We start from the raw sequence: 20,389 nt of genomic DNA, 5'->3' as shown, positions 1-20,389 counted from the left end.
GTCTCCCCGTCTCTATCCATTTCTACTGTGGCCCCAGTTGTGTGACCTGGGATCCCTGACCGCTGCAGATCCTGTGCTGCTCGCTCATAAACGACCCCCTCTTCTTCCACACAGCTCATTTACCGTGTCACCCCTGGACCCCTTGTCTCACATGGGGACATCCCCAGCTATGAGCAACCATGTTTGCGAACTGTTTTGTTTAAATCCGTGCCCTAGGCCTGTTGACTGACAGGCCAACCTTAGGCAGGGAGGACGCCTACTTCCTCTGATACATCTCCATGACCAGATCGACAGAGAAAAATGTCTGGAGCCCATATCCAACTGTACAGACCCTTCTTTAAGATGCACTTCAGAAGACACATGGCCCATGAGTTAATCCCTGCCTTACCAGCAGTGACAGTAATTAACCTCTAAAGAGCATACTGCCATTTGCACAGTGGAGACCTGCTCACAAAGCCAGAGAAAGTATTTTTTTTCCCCTGAGCTGGGAAATAGAACATATGTAGAGTTCTGGCTTCACATTCACAAAGCCCCTTGGGTTCAATTCCCAGCGCCGCCACCACCACCACCACCACCACCACCACCACCACCACCACACACACACACACACACACACACACACACACACACACACACACAAAGGTCACAGATAATGTTTTGTCAATTTGACATAAGCTAGAGTCATCTGGGAAGAGACAGCCTCGGGTGTAGGCACACCTGTAGGGCATTTCTTAATTAGTGATTGATGGGCAGTGTCACTCCTGGGCTTGTGGTCCTGGGAGTTCTTTCTACTATAAGAAAGCAGGCTGAGCAAGCCAGTAAGCAGTCCTCCTCCATAGCCTCTGATCAGTGCCTACCTCCAGGTTCCTACCCTGCTTGAATTCCTGCCCTGGCTGCCTTGGATGATGAACTGTGATGTGGAAGTGTACTGGTCATGGTGTCAGCAGTAGTAACCCTGGCTTAGACAGTCTACTTTGCTTTAGGTCACAATCTCTTCAAAGACAGGCCCTGCAAACATCTCTCCCTGGGCCCACTGCCGGGCACAGCTCTAGGAACTCAGGGCTCCTCCATATATATATATACACATACATACATACATACATACATACATATATATATACATACATACACACATATATATACACATACATACATACATGAGTGATGAGTTCACGAAGAAAGCACAGTCCACAGACCGCTCTCTCTGCAAACTTCAAACCCAAGTGCTGTTTAGAGATTTGGAGAGAATGTTGTCAGACAAAATAAGAACACACCACAGGGACCACTCCAACCATTCCCATACCGCCCCACCAGTCAATGGCGCCAAGTCCAGGTTGTTACCAAGGACGCTGGCCAACTTCTCAAAGGGCCAGGTCCTCCCTAACTTGACTTCCTATACATTGGGGCGAAACCAACTTCAGACAAACACACCAGAACCTGGAAAGAGTAGGATGTCGGGGGCTTGAGGAGCCAGGACCAGAGCCCGGCCTCCAGGCTATGCCCTAGCCACCTTCTGTGCCCGCCTCCTGACTGGCTCCCGGCAGCCACGTCTCAGCTACCCACAGGCTGGGGGCTGATGTGACAACTGAGCATGATTGCCAGGCCTCCCCCCTAAGCGTTTGGGGGTCTGGAAATGTGGGGAGGGTGTTTCTACCCTGGGTGCTTAATAGACACACTCCTCTGTGGTTTTAATCACCAACCTGACACCACCTAGAGTCACCGGAGGAGGAGGGGTCTCAGTGAGGGACTGTCTTCGTCAGGAGGGGTCTCGGTGAGGGACTGTGTTCGTCAGGAGGGGCTGTGGGCCTGTCTATGGGGGAATTGTCTTGTTTGCGTTAATTGATGAAGGGAGACCTGGCCCACTGTCACTCTTCCCTGGTTTGGGTTTCTGGACTACACAAGATTAGAGAGGGCTGGCCGAGCGAAGAATCAGGTGGGCAGCGTGGGTGCATCTGCTTCTCCGTGCCTGTGGCTCTGGATGTGCTGTGGCCAGCTGTCTCAGGCTCCTGTGGCTCTGGATGTGCTGTGGCCAGCTGTCTCGGGCTCCTGCATCTGAGAGTTCCCTGCAGTGACGGCCTGTGACCCGGAATTGTAAGCTGCACTAAACCCGTGTGTCCGTGATTCCTTCTGTCTGGTGTCTCATCACTGCAACAGAAATTAAACCACCACACCCTGCATTCCACCCCTGCCCATCGACCTTTCTTCGTAGAGGTGGCTGTGAAGTGGACAGAATCACTTCTGTTTCTGGTGAATTTGATGAATCTTCATGTCTGGAGTGTCAGGGAGGCTGGGAGGTTAATTTCATGACGAGTTTCAGAGGAATTGCATCTACTGTGTTCTTATCCACAGTGGCAGCAGGCTCTGAGTTAGAGCTGAAAGATAAAGAAGGGAGAAGGCCGGAAGCGGTTCCCCCCATCACCAATGGGGCTCCCTGACAGTTTTGGAGTCACAGGGGCAGACTGAGCCCTGACAGGGGTTTTGCTGCTCACGGGCAGCCACCCCGAGCAAAGCACAGCGCCCAAAGCCTGGCGGAGGGTGAGGGACAGCAGCTCTTTAAATCTCTGGGAAGTTGGCTAGGAAGCAATTCTGTAGCTAAGAATGAAGGCCTGGGTTAATTCAGGAAAAGGATCATCAGAAACTCTCCTGGGGGGAAGGCAGACAAGAAATGAGAGGTCAGAAGGAAGAAATGAACGTGCTTGGGCAACCAGGAAGAGTGCAAGTCAGCTTTCCAATGTTATGATAAAATACCTGAGCTAATTAACTTAAAAGAAAGAAAGGTTCTCCTGGCTTACAAGGCTTCCATCCCTGGCTATGGCGATGTACACCACCACTGGAAGGCAGAGCAGAAGTCTCACCTCCCAGCAGCCGCAGCATGAAAAAGCAGACAATATTTTCAAGGGGATGGTATCCCCCAGCCATCTAACTTCCTCCACCAGGCCCCACCCCGGGAGATTCCACCACCTCCCCACTGGACCACAGGCCTTTGGGGGATAAGCTGGATTAGACTGGTTTAGTGTGGTCATAACCTTGGTGGAAAGGAACATAAAGGTGGATCTAAGTAAGCTACAGTGAAGCCCTCATGGCCCCAAACAAAAGCAAACAATGATTCCAGAAGACCGGTTAGGCACTTGGGCCTTTAAATGTCAGGCATCCAGAGGACAGAGAGGGATGGTCCCTTTCCAAAACATCATACACTCTGCGCAATGAAGGCTGGCCTGAGAACACAGGCACTTCTGCCCCTGGCTCAGGCCCTGAACTGCACTACTCAAGATGCATACATGGGTGGCCCAGAGGGGTGGGGGACCATGTGAGGAGACTGTCACCATGAGCAAAAGCAGCAGTGTGGGGAGGCACAGGGAGTGTCCAGGGCTAGATCTGAGTACTTCTTCAGCTCACTCTAGTGAGGCTCCAGCTTAGGGCCCTGGAGGCGCAAGAGAACAATGCAGATGTTGCAGAACTGCTGACCTCGGCCTTTGTGCTCCTGGGAAGTGTAGATAAAAATACCAGAGCCAGGGGTCCTCCACACCTCGGTGTTCACGAAGGCAGTGGGAGGGGAGCAGCTCTGGCTGGGGGCTGGAGGGGAACGTCTTTGTAGCTGCCACCCAGCGGCCCACAAGCATGCCACATGGCTGACAGCTGTAACCCTGGCATTGTTGTCTCTACCTACCTGACTGGGAACCCAGCCTACGGCGAGGCAAGCCTCCACAATGCAGTGGCACCAAAGCCCCAGCCCTTGGAAGGGACATTGTCAAGAGCTGTCCATCTGCATGCTTCAGTACTCCTGGACTCCCTCCAATGCTGTCCTTGCTACCACAGCCCACACTCAAGCCTCTTTCTCCACTAAAACAAACGCAAACTCCTTGCTGTTTCACGTCCCACCTTGCTCTCCTCAGCCAAACTCTAACAGTGGATCCCTTCTGTAATCTCTGGGCTCCTCTCCTGCTCTTGAAGGATCCAGCTCTTCAGCACATTCCACCCTCCCATAGCAGCTGCAGCTTCCTGCTCGAGCCTCATTCCCACACATCAGCCGCTTGATCAGGTCTCAGGCAGTCCAGGCTCGCTGGATCCTTCAGCCTGCCCCCCTCCTCCTCTCCATCCCCCCTTCCCGGAGACTCTCACAGCAAACTCCCGCTGGTCCTTGATCCCCTAAGCCTCCCATCTTCCCTGAGGAATCCATACAATCAGAATTACCACCCTTTCTAGACTGCAGGTTTATCCTTTCATTTGAGCTCAGCATCCTGCAGCTCAATCTTTTATAAAGTGAATGAATAAAATGTGTTTGCCAACCGCAGTCAAAATTGATCACCCCTGGAGAACTTGGCACCCAAGAACATGTCAAGCTCCTTCCAGAAGGCCAGGTCTACAAGGACTGACTTTACCTCATAACTCAGTCATACTCCCAGAGTCCTACCATGTCCTCATCTACTCTAGCCACAGATGATGGGACTAGTATTTCATTACATTAGCAAATAGAAAAAAAAAAATGTTGTTTGTTAACTTCAGAGTAAAATAAAGGATCTAACTGCTACTAAAGGGTACAAACTATATGCCTTGTACATAGTAGGTGTTGAATAAAACTTGAGAGTGGGCAAGTGGAATGCAGTAACTAAGAGATCAGCGTCCTGTTCGTCTTCTTGTTCAAACACAAGCAGCTTCCTACAGCAGTTCTGGACCAAAGTTAGAGTAGATGTCAAATCCACCCTCGGAGACGATGGAGGCCGCCTCTCCCATCTCCACAGGAGTGTGACAGAGAACAAAGCTGCTACACAGCAGCAGACACAGAGATGTCCCACTCCCTGTATTTACTTAATGTTCCTGTCTCCTCCTTCAGGACAGAGCTGCCACCCTGCACATCACCTGGAGAAGAGCAGGCAAGGGGTGCTTTGGGAAGGACTGGGGTACCTCAATGATTCTCTAGTTATGTACCAGGGAATGCACCTGCAAGCTCAGCCTGGGTCCTGAGGAGCCCTGTAATGTCAAGCCAAGCACTCTCACTAATATGCCAATTAAGGTCATTAAGCTACAAATGTGAGAATATTCAACCTGAGGATGTTTAAGTAAGGCGATAACTGCTTTATAAAAGCCTGGGGGCGGGAGAGCAGCAGCAGAGCGTGCCCTGCAGTGTGGTGACATCATCACAAGCTTGCCCAGAGAGAAAAGAGCGCCTTTCTCAAACCTCTTCTTCTGGTCCCACGAGCTCCCCACCAGTCTCCACTCCCTCAGGACCCCCATCTTTAGTGAACAAGCAATGAGAAGAGACTTGGTGCACTTGGTGGAAGACATGGGGAATTCTCATTGAGGCAAGAGCATTGATTCCAAGGGCTGATGGCATGAACAAGCAAATAGCCCTGTAGTTGATGATGGAGGCAGAAGGTTCTGGAGCTCTGATGCCCAGAGGCTGGCTACCTTCTTGAACTTAATGGGCACCTGTGCCATTTTTGAAAGAGGGGCTGGAGCCAGACAAGTTCTAGACAGTTCTCATCAGGCAACACCCACATCTGCATTTGTAGTGAGGGGACAGAGAGGAAGAGGAAGAATGGCCACTGTGATCCCAGACGACTGTGTCAGTCACTCGGGACTCACCACTACCCAGACCCCCACCGAGGACTTCACAAACACGATGTCTGTGGCTCACAACTAGACTGTGGGCAGACACCATCACTTACAGTTCGCAGAGGTAGAAGCTGTTGATCAGAAGGGGGTTCCTAGCTTGGGAACCTCCCAAAGCCACCCAGAGAAGGGGTAGCAAAGGGGGCATAGGAAGAAGAGACCATATCTACAGCCCATTTTCATCAGGGTCTACCCACCTCACTTTCCCTCCCAGCTCCCCACAGAGCATCGGCCCCTCTCAGAGACAGGAAAAAGAGCACCTGGGACCCTGGAAGGAATCTGGACCTAGGTTGGGCTCAGGACACAGAGTCAGTCAGTGTATGCAGTTGGAGCTTTGAATCCCTGCTCCTCCATCTCCTGGGGGATTTGAGGCAGGTGACCATTGCCTTCTATATCTTGGTTTTCTTATTTGTGATGTGGCTGTAATGGCACAGTCCACCTCACAGGGCTGTGAAGGAGTCAGTGTGAGTCAATGACATCTGCTACCAAGTTACCAATGAACTCTTAACACCAACATTGCCATTACCTTATTTGTCTAAACATAAGAGCCATACATCTGGGAACCACTGAGCTTCAGTACACAGACAGAGGCACTGGCCATTAAGCATTCTCCATAATCTAAGCATGATTGGAATGGCCAGTGCAGATGCCTCCTAGCTGCATGAGTCCTGTGAACAGAACAGCCACGGCCAGCACCGGCAGTTCACTCTGGTTAGAGCAGGACAAGCTCATCTTTCATCTCAATGAAGCCAGGCCTTCATTGTTAGCACTTCTCTTGTTCCCTGTAGGGCTCTCAAAGGGACAGCAGTGGGGCTCCAAGGGGAGGACCATGAGGACCAGGGCATGGGCTCTCACCCACTGCACAGTTGTCATGGAAGGAAAGTCATGCATCTGAGCCACACACTGGCACAGTTGTACCTGTGTGAAAGACGCTTGCTTGCTCCAAGCAGTGTGTCAGCAAAGGGAACTTAGCCATACTCCCTAAATCAAACCCACTCAGTCCAGGATAAGCCCTCTGCTCCCTCACATCAGCTGGCACCTGTACACTAACAATCTCCCCTCATAGGGGTTCTAGGAACATGGGGAGCAACTGGTTGAAGAAGCAAGAAAGTGGGGGCCACAGTGGCAGGCCTGCACACCCAGAGAGGGAAGTCCTGGCTCTACCTGTAGCTGGCTGGCTGGGAGTGCTGGGCCTCCGAACCTGGGGATCAGAAGCAGCTAGGCCTCCTTGGCTCACTGTCCTTGGCAAAGCAGGGTGGTCAGCAGCCATGCCTGACTACCAGAGCATCGTGGCAGACAGGCACAGTGCCCAGGGGAGGGATGATAGGGTGCTATGTAGTCAGACACCGTCTTGTAGCATGGCTGCTTGGGTTTAGCCAATACCCTGTGACTCTCAGGAGCTCTCACTGGAAAGAAGGGCATAATGTCACTCCATAATCTTGGCTCTGGCTTTCAGAAACATCCCAGAAAAAAGAAGAGGTTTTCAGAACGATTCCTTACAAGTTCTTTAGTACATGGAAATGATACACCCAGCAGGTAAACAAAAGAAGTAGTGCATACAGGTATTCCACCCACACATTTCCTTCAGTTCTCTCAAGGATGCTGGGAGCACATCTCCCCTCCTGGCAGCTTCTGAAGTGAGCCAGAGAGGAAGATGGGTGCCAGGGTAGCGGTGCCAGATGTGAGTGTGATTAAATGAGGTGACACCTATGAGTGGTTCTGGGGCAGATCAGGCCATGCATGACTGAAGGCCAAGGAGGTGAGCACCAGAGGGTGTGTTCAAGCCCTAGACCCTGAAAGAAAAGAAACTGGACTTCTTTTTTCATTTGTTTTGTTTTGTTTTTCTAGACAGGGTTTCTCTGTGTAGCCTTGGCTGTCCTCGAACTCACAGAGATATGCCTGCCTCTGCCTCTCAAGTGCTGGGACTAAAGTTGTGCACCTCCACCACTGCCCAGCAAAGCTGGATGTCTTAAACAAGTACACTTCTGTGTTTAAGGGTAAAAGGGAAAGGTAACCTGCCCCAGGATGGGAGGAAATGCCTGTGATCCTGCCTCACAAACAGTCCAGAATCATAAAGGTAAATTTCAAATTACAACTCAGCTAATCCCACATCTAAGCCCATGCGGGTAATGGTTACTGTGTATTTAATGAGAGATCCTAGGAACCAACCACCCTGCTCAGAGTGGGAATGGGGGCTAATGGCCACTTCAAGGGTTACACCTCTACAGAGTCAGTGAGCAACACTTCTCCTTAACTGCTAAGAGGCGAGGAAGCGCTCATTCTACTGGGACCATGGAGTTGAGTCCAAAAGCCAGTTCAAGAGAAGGTAGACACATAGCCTTCCACATGCAGATGTTGGCCAAGAGCAAGCCTTGCCTCGCAGCACTGCCATAGTTGACTGAGGTTCTGTGAGAAGAGAGAACACAAAGCCTTCCTGTCCTAACTCAAACAGGGTCTACGGGAAGAGATTAGGATGAAGAAAAGCTTCAAGAAGAGACAGTTGAATACTGGCAACACAATGGATGCGGACTGTCCAGTCCCTGAGTTTAGCAGGTTGACACAGGATGCTTTCCCACACTGGAGCAAGCATCAAGCTCCTGCAAGTCACTGTGGGTGACACAGGACATCAGCACTTCAACGGCCAGAAAGATCCACCCACCATAAGAGGATCACGTGGCAACCAAGAACCCACAGGAGGTGTTAGAGAAGATCTACAGAATATGGCATTTAAAATGTTTTAAGAACTTAGACTTTTCTGGACAATGAGATGCATCTGCTCCTGGCAGCACCAAATACGTCAAGATGATGGGCATCAAAAACACTCTATATGGAGTTTATCTTCTTCTTGGCAAAAATAGCCATTTGGGCAAGAAACTGTTCTTGCCTGGACTGTGTGACAAAATGTTGTATCGACTGGACATAAAGGATCCATAGAAAGGTGACCACTGAACTTTGCAAGGCAAAATGGTCTTTCAGGTTCCTGCTTTGAAGAGGAAACTGCCAGACATTCTACAGGACACAGAGAAAAGTAACTGTGAGACTCTAGGCCTGTGGGCTAAAGATGGATGCCCCAACATTACAGAGGAACTTTGGGTGACTATCCAGGCAAGCAGCTGTCTCTTTCATTCTAGATTTTTGGAAGTTGCTTACACTGCATTTCCTTTTTACTTAGTTAATATTGTATCCTTCTGAGGTCTTTGATGTAGTTGAAGACTAGATAGCTATAATTTCCTTATGATAAAGATAAGTTAGATATGAAGTCTTAGACTCACAAATATAGGATAGATAGGATATCTTCAATTTTGCCAAATACAAATAGACTAGATATTATAACTATAATTCTTGCTTGATAATTGTTTTGTTGTATGTGATTTTACTATGTTAAAGTTAAAACATCCCTTTTTAAAAAAAGGGGGGGGGGAAGTGCTAGGAATGTCTTTCTGTATGCTGTGAATGTGTGTTGCTCTGATTTGGTTGATAAACAAAACACTGATTGGCCAGTAGCCAGGCAGGAAGTATAGTATAGGCAGGATAAGTAGAGAGGAGAATTCTGGGAACAGGAAGGCTGAGTCAGGAGTTGCCAGCCAGACACAGAGGAAGCAAGATGTGAAGGCAGAACTGAAAAAAGGTACCAAGCCACATGGTTAAACATAAAAAAGAATTATGGGTTAGTTTAAATGTAAGAGCTAGTCAGTGGTAGGCCTGAGCTAATGGCCAAGCAGTTTTAATTAATATAAGCCTCTGTGTGTTTACTTGGGTCTAATCAGCTGCAGGGCCACGGGAGCCAGGCAGGATGAGGAAAACTTCAGCTACAGCCAGGGATGGAAAGAAAGCACATGAGCTGTTGGAGGAATAGCCAGGGATGGAAAGGGGATGGGACCAGGTGAGAGAGGAGGCAGCTCTGGGTTGTGAAGATGCTCCATCAGTAAAGTGCTTACCACATAAACACCTGGACCTGAGTTCAGACCCCCAGTACTCACAGAAAAGCCAGAGGCATGGCAGTGCCTGCCTGTAACCCCAGTTCTAGGGCAGCAGAGACAGGCCAGTCGATCTAACCAACTGGTGAGCACTAAGCTCAGTGAGAGACCCTGTCTCCCCAGAAAAACAACCACCTGGAGAAGTGGTCAAGGGGAGCACCTGATGACCTGACGTCAAGCTCTGACCTTCACACTTGTGCACACATGCATGCTCCTTGCCCCCAGACCTCCGAATGCCTACTTATAATTATGCATGGCTCCCCACACTGCTCCCACAAAAAGCAATAGGCAGCACTGGGGACCCTGGATTAACAACAACAAAAACAAAATCACTAACATGCCTCAGACAGCAAGCCTTGTCCTCCTGTTATTTGCACCGACTTGAATGAACTAGAGATCACTGTGTTGAGTGAAATAAGCTGGGCACTGGAAAACCAACACCACATGATCTCCCATGTATTTGGAAGCTATAAGAGTTGCTTTTCCAGAACTAAAGACTAGATCTATGATTCCAGAAGCCAAGGGCAGAGGGACAAGGGGAACAGAGAGAGGCTGAGCAATGGATATGGAAATACAGATGGCACAGATGACAATGGCAGACTATATATACAAAAGTGAAAGGGCTGTCAAGGCTTTTCCCTGAAGATGTGGTGAATGGTTGAGGAGATGGATATGTTTTGCTTGATTTAAGCACTGTACACTGTGCTGGGGATATGGCTCAGTGGTAGAGCTCTAGGGATATGGCTCAGTGGTAGAGCTCTGGGGATATGGCTCAGCGGTAGAGCTCTGGGGATATGGCTCAGTGGTAGAGCTCTGGGGATATGGCTCAGTGGTAGAGCTCTGGGGATATGGCTCAGTGGTAGAGCTCTAGGGATATGGCTCAGTGGTAGAGCTCTGGGGATATGGCTCAGTGGTAGAGCTCTAGGGATATGGCTCAGTGGTAGAGCTCTAGGGATATGGCTCAGTGGTAGAGCTCTGGGGATATGGCTCAGTGGTAGAGCTCTGGGGATATGGCTCAGCGGTAGAGCTCTGGGGATATGGCTCAGCGGTAGAGCTCTGGGGATATGGCTCAGTGGTAGAGCTCTGGGGATATGGCTCAGTGGTAGAGCTCTGGGGATATGGCTCAGTGGTAGAGCTCTCAGGATAGGGCTCAGTGGTAGAGCTCTCAGGATATGGGTCACTGGTAGAGCTCTGGGGATATGGCTCAGTGGTAGAGCTCTGGGGATATGGCTCAGTGGTAGAGCTCTGGGGATATGGCTCAGTGGTAGAGCTCTGGGGATATGGCTCAGTGGTAGAGCTCTGGGGATATGGCTCAGTGGTAGAGCTCTGGGGATATGGCTCAGTGGTAGAGTTCTGGGGATATGGTTCAGTGGTAGAACTCTGGGGATATGGCTCAGCGGTAGAGCTCTGGGGATATGGCTCAGCGGTAGAGCTCTGGGGATATGGCTCAGCGGTAGAGCTCTGGGGATATGGCTCAGCGGTAGAGCTCTGGGGATATGGCTCAGCGGTAGAGCTCTGGGGATATGGCTCAGTGGTAGAACTCTGGGGATATGGCTCAGCGGTAGAGCTCTGGGGATATGGCTCAGTGGCAAGCACTTTCCTAGCATGTGAAAGGCCCTGAGTTCACTCCCTAGTACTGCAAATGAATAAATACATAAATAAATAAATAACACACTATGTGTGTAATGGATATTACACAGAAATTCATGAACATATGTACAACTTTTATGTTTTTGTAAACTGGTTAATTTTTTTTTAATTAAAAACTGAGCTAGGGAGATGGCGCTCTGGTTAAAGTGTTTGCCATGCAAAAGTGAGGACCAGGATTCATCCCCAGAACTCACAGAAATGCTGGACAGGCATGGTAGCCATCCTGTAATTCCAGTTTCGGAAGGCAAAGACAGAGGATCCCCAGAGAAAGATGACTAGTAAGACTAGCCGTATTGGTGAACTCTAGGTTTGAGTGAGAGATCCTGCCTCAGTGAATATGCTGGCAGAACAGTTGAAAAGGATTCCCAACATCAACCTTGAATCTCCACATGCATGTGCAACACACACACACACACACACACACACACACACACGTCCTCACACTTGCATACACACACATGCACATGAAAAAGTTTTAATTAAAACCTTAAATGAGGTGAATTCTAACAATCTTGCTACACATGACATAAAGGAAAAGTAGAGTTTTGTGCTGGTTACTACGTCCTTGCTCATGTCTGCGTTCCTAGATGAAATAGTGATTTGGATAAATCTCTCTTTGTGGGGTTGGGTTCAAAAAGCCAACTGCAGAAGAGAATCCTGGGAACGTGGTTGATGGGACACCTTCCAGATGAGTCTGGAGCTCAGAGGGTGGCCACACCATGGGAGATCTGGTTCATCTGGGAGATCACTAGAAGATACCGTGTCTAAGCGCCCATGGGAAGGGTTTGATCTGTGAGGGGGTTAAGGGCAGAAGAGGAAGCAAAGATGAAAGGCTGAAATGACAGAGCCGCGCGTTCACAAAGCCCTGTGCTCTGAAACCCGCCTCCCGCCCACTTGTTAAGCTGCCAAGGCCTCCTGTGGCTGCCTGTGATCACAGCTCAGTGTAATCAAACACCTGAGCTTCCCAGGAGGGAGGACTCCAAAGCCAGCCAGGAAGAACCCTTGGCTCCCATCTGTCCCTGCCTCTGTCCCGAGGGGCCACCTCTGTCCAGCAGGCCCGTCACTGTGCCCTGCAGGGCTGTCCCGTTTGTGGGGACTCTATCAAGTGTGCTTCAGTTCTCCATTGGGTAATTCCACTTCACCCACAGGAAACCTGGGCTCTTCAAGCTAGGGGTATGGCCGGCCATTCTGCCTGTTCTAAGCAGAAGGAGGCATTTCCTCCCCCTGCTCTGGCTCTGCCCTGCATTCAAGCTCAGCGAGAATCTCTCTCCTTCCTCTCCTATAGCACAAATAAGGGGTCAGCCAGGGTTTGCCCTGCTCTGCAGCACTCAGGGTGACTCCACACATGCCTGCCTTCCTCCAAAGCCTGCTGCCCTTCAACGTGGGCTCCTCTCCAGCACCTGCTCCTTGCCAAGCTTTCTTGAGGCAGTGGTACGTTTTGTCACCGCACAGCTATAATTCAGAGCCAGGCCTCTAGCTGATGAGAGCTAAAATCATTTTCCCTCACATGTGCACGAAGGACCACAGTGAAGAAAAGTGAGAAAGGAAAATGTTCTGAGAGAATGCAGCGTCAGGTCAGCTGAGGATTCATGGAGCTCGGCCCTCCGAGTGCCTGTCTGAAAGCATCCTCACCAGAAGATTCTCCTGTACGGAGTCTCACACAAACGACGGGCAAGGCCTGTTCCCACCACCATCTTTTCTATCATGCCTCCTTCCAGCCTTTAAGCCCATAACCAACACCTGCCCAAATCCCTGGTAGAAATGTCATCAGACTCAAATCCACGAAGGCACAGTAAAGTTCAGTCTCTCCACTGACATGAGGCCATCTGTGGCTCCTGACCAGATGCCAGGCAGAAACGAAGGTTCTAGAAGGAGCAGCCTTGCCCTTCACCACCGCCATTCTGTTTGCAGCATTCCCAGATGAAGATGCAGCTCGGGAACACAGCACTGTCATCCCATCAAGGAGCAGAGCTGAGCTAGGCTCCATCTCCACGTTTGTCTGATTTGGGCTTTTCAAAGCTCTGTGACTTCAGGAACATCAAGGTTGCTGCTGACCCATCGCCAGCTACAGATGCAGCTTGGCTGGCTCTGTGGGTCCTGGGAGTTGCTTTCCTACGTCTCTCTTATCCAGTTAGTCTCCTCTAAAGAAGGCTGTCCCAGAGAAGTGGGCAATCTCTGAATAAACTGACTGACAGATGGGCTGTGGAATCTTGGATCTGAGAGACTGAGCGATGCAACCCACGCAGACTGCAGGAATCCCTCGGGTCAAAGGCCTAGTGTGCAGCCCAGACACCTTCTAAGCGGAAGAAGGACAGAAGTCTGGCTGCTCAAAACACGCAGCATACTGGCCTCATGGCAAGGTATTGCAATCCCCAGCTCTTGGCACATAGAGCCAGGACAGTCAGGGAAGGGCAGGCACTCATCCTGGACCACCGGTGCTTTCTCCTTACTACCTGGAGGAAAGCAGGGGACGGGTGGGGCTGAATTCTCTGAAGCCACCTTGTTCTTGTTGGGAACCGGGGTGGTAGCTTAGACTTCAGGAAAGATGATGACTCATACATCTTCAGAAACCTTCCCTAGTAGACACTCGTTCTAAAGAAAGGAAAATTCTCTTCTCCTCAGTATGGTCTCTCTTTAGCTGCCTGATTGTGTCAGTCTATCAGTTGCAAACTATAATAAACAATCGATAGAAGCAGCTGGAGGTAGGAAATGACATTTATCAATTCCTCCGCTGCGAGTGGAAAGTGAGCTGTTCCCACCCTTGACCCACCATCCCCTATCTCCCTGTGCTTTGACACAATCCATGAAGGCACCAGCGCATGATCCACCAGCATCGTTTGTGGTGACCAGAACCAATGGTTGTCATGGCAATTGGAGACAGTGAGAACAACACTGCACAGGACTGGTGAGCCCAGCTCCCCGCCTTGCTAGCTGCAGGACCTGTGGCAAGCGACACCACTGTCTCCCTAGTCAGAAAGAGAGGCAGTACTACCTTCCCCACAGAGTGCCATGAACCTCAAAGGAGACAGGCACAGAAGCACAGTAGAAACAAAATGTTGAATTCTAACAATATTACCACTTCCATCTCAGTAGAAATTACATTTAAAAAAAAATAAGGGAATTTTGCAAATAATGTGCCCATCTGTAAGGCCAGAGACAATTCCTCCATTTGCTTGCATCGCCATCCAAGCTTCCTAACATCTAGGGATTGTTTTGTCATAAATTGTTCTTCTGGGTGCAGTGTGGCAATCAGATAATTTTCATTATAATTATAAGTCAGAATTACAGAACTATCTTGCAGGAAGGCATCTCCCTGCCACCTCTCCACCGCCCTCCACAGCTCCTCGCTCTTAATTCTGCATGCCCTCCACACACACACCAGAAAGGATGTTTTCCCTTGCTGTATCCCAAAATAATCTGCAAGGGAAGCAGCAACACAAAGAGAAAGACTTTGTTGTCAGGCGAAACTGGGATCAAAATCCAGCTCAGCGACCTCTGAAGCCATGCCCCGGGGCAAGCTCTTCTGTGTCTGTCAAGGAGGGAGGCGGGAGGCCTGTTTTAAGGGCTGTGGGGCTGCAAATGCCTTACTCGGGATGTTTTGGGTGCTCAGAGTTCTAGTTCCTTCTTTTGGGAGCTCCTCTGTCTTGCCCAGTCAGGATGCTGCCAGTCAGGCATGGGCAGTGACTGAGGGAGGCCTCTCCACCAACAGCTTCCTTTAACTTGCTCTGTGGTCAGGCCAACTTGCTTCTCAAAGGTCTGTTTGTACCTAGAAAACTCACATCCAGATGTGCTCGCATACTGCCCATTACACACTGCATGCAAGGCAAGTTCAAATTCTCTTACACAAGACCACACCCCCAGGACTAATGAGGTTGAGAACATCATCACTGGTTGAGTTCCATACATGTGCTACAAGATGGGGGATGGGAAGCAGGGAAGAGCTCCTACTGCTGGCGTCCTAGGGGGCCTCGGTGCCTGGAGCCATGCATCAGTGGGTTCTTCTGGCAGGCAGACCTGGCTGGTTCTAAGTGACACTCTTTCCTACACCCACAGGTCCAGCCCTCTAGAGTCTCCTTGGAGCTGAACAAAAGCCGCAGTGAGAAAGATAACGAGATCATTAAATGCATGTTCGGAGAAAGGTCCAGTGTGCAAAAAAACAACCACTCCCCCTGCAAACGGCCCATGACCCTAAAGGGCACAATCAATGTGGCTGGGGACAGGGTGGGAGAAAGTGGAGCTTCTTTTCTGTAAGAGAGGAATAAGGAAAGAGAGGGGAGGTGGTAGTTCCAGGCTGGGCCACAGGTGGAGATAACGACGGCCGTGGGCGGTGGGTGGGGGTAAATCAAGTTCCAGAGAAAAAGCAGAGCATTCCCTGGCTAGAAAAGACATCTAAGAATAAGTGATAAATGAGTGCTTATTTCTCCCAGAGAATTCTGAACACTGCCCCACTTCCTAAAATAAACATAAACCAAAAATGAAATAAAATAGCATTCCCGTGCTCCTCAGACAGAACAGCAATTATTGTTTTATTTTTTCTAAGAACAGGAAACACAAAATTAACTGGGAACAGCAAGAGGCAGCCACAGTTAATGGCACTGGAAGTCTTGGCCTTCGGACGGAAAACTCTTACCTTCCTCACAGGCTGTCACATCTCAACATGTCATGTCCTTCCCACGTCCATCAGCCAAGGGCAGACCCTCTGCTCTCACCAAAACTAAACCGTACAACCCAGACCACAGAGCAGATCTCACATTTCTCCCCGGTAAAACACCACTACATTTTGTTTTTCTCTTTCCCCCTCAACCAGTGATGCAGGATAGGCTAAGATTACATTTCTCAGACTCTCTTGGAGCGACTTGTGTCTAGGTCATCAAATCCCAGCCAATGAGATATGAAAAGAAAGAATATAGATGACTTCCTGGTCTTGTTCTCAAAAGAGAGGTGTGCTGCTGGCCCTTCCCATCCCTTCCTTTCTATATTCTGGGAAAAAAGATAGAACAGCCACATGGGATCCCAGCACAGAAGTGGCTCATGAACACGGTGAACAAGCTGGTCTCTGGTGTCTGTGGGGCAGCCAGGCAAAGCCTAAACTTTTAAGAAACATACTTTGGGTCTCTGCCCAATAGGAGATTCTGTATCCCATAATTAATAACTTCCTCAGTAGCACTGAACATCCCTTCCCGAAGTTTAAGGCCTTTCTGTTCAGAATAAACAAGTCAATATTTATTGAGAGTCTGGAGTCTACTAAAATCGTCTAAGAGTATCTTCACTCTCCCTCCCACCCCTAAGTTCTTCCTGAGAGTTGTGACCACATCATGTTAGAAATACCAGAAGGTGACAGAAGCGGCCCACGCAGAGGGGGCCCAGTGTTGTGTGGGAGTGCCAAGCCTTAGGGCGCATTCAAAAGCATTCATCTGGAAGGCTCAGGTCCAGCTGGAGGGTGAGAGGGGGGCTGTGCAGGACTCGGGTGTTCACAGGAGTCCCTGAGCACTGGTGCCCAGCCTGGGTTTGAAGGCACTGAGCTGGGGGCAGACTGGGAAGAAAGACGTGAGTCACAGACACAGGGAGCTGCTGTACAGGGCTGGGGTAGTGTCTAGAGTCCCTGGCATCCCCAGAGAGGGGGGTGAGTGCCACTTACTTAGAGTGATAGAGTGACAGTGGTGACATTATGAGGAGAAACAGAAAAGTACAAGTACATATTTAGAAAATGGCACTGTCTCTTCATCATCAAAGTCCTCCTGGAGAGCCATCAAGGCACGCCAGGTCCCAACCTGAGGCTGAGATAAATCACTGTTTCCACACTCATTTCTTTCCTTGGGAATCCCTCAAATGCCAGGGGATGGATCAGCCACAGTAAGGACTCCAACTTCAGGCCCTTGTCACTGGCTTGTTTGAACAGGGAGGCCAGGGCAAGAGCTGGCTACAACTTCTATCTAAAGCCAGGCAAGAGCTGGCTACAACTTCTATCTAAAGCCAGCCCGTTGAAGACAGCCTCGGTTTTCACATCCTCCTAATGGGGTAGTCTATTAGAATGGAGAAAAGTAGGCTAGCTTGCAAATGCTTCATTTTCCTGTTTCCTGGAATCCTCTGGAGAATAAGCACGCAGTAATGAGATGTTCAGAGCAGACAGAAGAAGCAACAGAAATCACACATTACCTATAGCACAGTTAACACGGCCCCAGAAGAGCCAAGAAATGCCATCCCCATGTCATGAAAAATTCAGTAGAAAGGGGGGAAATTGAGTCTTATTCCTCACTTTAGGAACTGCTAGGTAGCCTTGGAGGGAGACCGCACAGACATCTCAGGATATGCTCAGGCTCTCACTGCCACATATCTCAACCCTGGTGTAAGTCTGACCTCAGGAGTGCCTCAGAAAGGGCATTAGTGTGCACATATGTGCACAGAGACAACAGAAGGGAGAAGCCTCACACTGGCAGCCAGCCTGAAGGAAGGCTGTTCTAGATGCAGGTTCACAAGGCTGATTACCAACCATTATACATGGTGCAAAACCTTTCTCATCAACACAGGAATTTGTCAGACATACGTCACCACTATAACCATAAGTGATAGACTGCTGAAAAATGGCTGCTTCCCTGAACACCTGGTCCTGAGCCCGGAGCATAACTGTGTTCTTGAATTCAAACAACAAACAAGCATAGAGTTTCCACAACAGGCATGGGTAGGCTGCTCAGGTTCACAGAAGGAATTTTCCACATGTCAGTGAGTGAGCATGGGGAATCCGTGCAGGCGGCCCATACCAAGCATGTGACTCCATCACGATCACAGGTGAGGGGTCCATTGAACCCCCTCCCTCCTGCCCACCAGCCCCACATTCTTGAGAAGGTGAGATAACGGCAGAGAAAGCTATAGAGCACATGGATGTGCTCAGCATCGTGTCCGGCATTCACAAGAGCTCTGCAAACAGTTAAACAGGAGCTCTTAGCCCAACAGTCCTCACGCTTCACCACACAGAGGAAATGGCCTGAGTATTGTTCTTCTATTATCATAAAGAATGGAAACATTGCCTGGCTCTGAGGAGGTGGGAACACAAAAGAGGTGGAAAAGACTGGGGTTCCCCCTGGGTACTAGGAAATAAGACTCTCATGGGAGAATAGTTTGGGAAAGGAAAGAGCATGTTTGTCTTCATTGTATGCCCCTAGGGCTTTTTTCTTTCTTCTCTGGGTGAGAAACTTCAAGGAAGCCCTGAAAGCCTTTGGAGACCATGAAATGGGTCCTTTTCTGATTGACCACTCTTAGCAAATTCTCAGTAATGGCTATAATGGGCCGTTCATCTCCCCTGAAGGGAAGGAAGTCAGGCCCTCTGCACAGCATATCACTTTGATTATTCGGTACCCCAAGACTCTAAAAAAGCTGGAAGCCAGCTGGAAAGCATCTCAGTGGTGGGGTGCATGCCTAGCATGTGAAGATGCTAAGTTTGATCCCCAGCACTGGAGTTTTGTTTTGTTTGTAACTTGCAAGTCCTGACTAGAAACCAGCGCCGTTAAGGCTGAAACCCTGCTAGAAGAGAAAAAGTCTTAAATCTTTGCTTGAGACATGAGAAAGCACCCCAAGTTCTAATTAAACTGAAGCAATTAGCCACCCACGGATCCTTCACTCAGCTTCCCATGGCCAGGCAATCATCTCTATTAAAACCCATTTTAAAATAAGGAGCAACAGCGACAGCAGCACCCAGCTCTCAGAATCAATTACCCCTTTAGACACATCCTGTGAAGATTCCCAGGAATCTGCTTGTGTCGGGCACAAGGAGGGCACTGCAAGAAGCCAGTGGTGATCAGGGGACAGGACAATGTGGGGCGACAAAGTCTACCCCAGATCTGGATCTCTCAACAATTCACTCATCAATGCCACCTTGAAGGACCGTATCCAAGAAGAGGGAGCCCTGCCTGTGGGCTCGGGAGGTTGAGTTCTCTGTATGGTCAGACCACTGCCAACGGAAGCTTCGCCAGTGTCGCCTGTCCCATGTGGTCTGTCACTGAAGCACCAACACAGTACAGTGGACACCATGGCAGCGTGAGCACAAGCCACTCAGGTTCACTGATGCCTCCAGCCAGGCAGGTTCCCGCCCCACTAGGACTTCCCGGAATAAAGGAAGGTCAACACTGTCAGCCAAAGGCACTTTCTAGACTCTTCTACAGCAAATCCACACACTTGTCAGTGGTAAAATGACTCAGACTTAAGCACTTGCCTCAAGAACTAGGGGGATATTCAATGCAAAAACAGTATCCCATCAAACTATTTGTGTGTGTGTGTGTGTGTGTGTGTGTGTGTGTGTGTGTGTGTGTGTGTGTTATGTGTTGAGAACGGAGATTTCTCCACCCAGAGGCAGACAGGAAATACTGATCTTAGTTGGGAATGACTATGACTCAGGTCTATACTCCCAGCACTCAGGTAGGCTGAGGCAAGAGGATTGGCAGGAGTTTGAGCTAGCCTAGGCTACATAGTGAGTTCCAAGTCATCCATCCTGGGCTACATTGCAAGACCTGGTCTTCAAAAAAAACTAAAAGAAAACAAGGTGAGGAGGGAAGGAAGGAAGAGCATGGAAGGAAGGAGGCGATGACTCAGACTAGCTCTAGAGAAATAAAATTCCCCTAGGAAACACTTAAGAGGAGAGTAATTGTTCCAGAACATTTCATTCAGCCCCGAGCCTCAGCAGCATTCTCACTCTCACATAACCAACGTGAAGACGACCAAGGCACCCTAAGCTCTTCTCTCATTTTTTTTTTCCTCATGCCAGGTTGGACTATGTAGATCTGACCTACGTTTAAACAGACACACGGCACAAAACACACTTTAGATGCCTACTGAGTGTTCCTAAAGTATTCTCATCAAGAAAATAACAGGGAAAGCGAGGCAGCTGTGTGAGAAGATGGTCGTCGGTTTGATCTGCTGTGACCATTTCACTGTGTAACTGAAACACCACACTGACTGCTTTAAGACTAAAGCAGACATAGGAAGACCTGCCATGGCTCAGTGTTCTAAGCAAACTGTATGTAAAACAGTCTTTCTAAACTCAATTAAAAACCGAGTATCCAGATGACCACATACACACAGAAAGCAGGCTAGTGAGGTACCAAAAACTAACAGCTGTCTCTCTCTTCTCCTCTCTCCCCATCTCTCCCCTTTTCTCTTCC

The 20,389-nt window shown here is 49.4% G+C and overlaps 1 protein-coding gene across 3 annotated transcripts in view; it reads right to left on the bottom strand.

Annotated features, from left to right (window-relative positions):
- Kcnh1 (potassium voltage-gated channel subfamily H member 1) overlaps positions 1-20,389 on the bottom strand; it is a 309,023-nt gene that overhangs the window by 147,473 nt on the left and 141,161 nt on the right. The window lies entirely within an intron of this gene.

Source organism: Peromyscus maniculatus, chromosome 11, assembly GCF_049852395.1.
Source record: "Peromyscus maniculatus bairdii isolate BWxNUB_F1_BW_parent chromosome 11, HU_Pman_BW_mat_3.1, whole genome shotgun sequence".
Classification (NCBI taxonomy): domain Eukaryota; kingdom Metazoa; phylum Chordata; class Mammalia; order Rodentia; family Cricetidae; genus Peromyscus; species Peromyscus maniculatus.
This window is presented reverse-complemented; position numbering and strand designations above follow the sequence as displayed.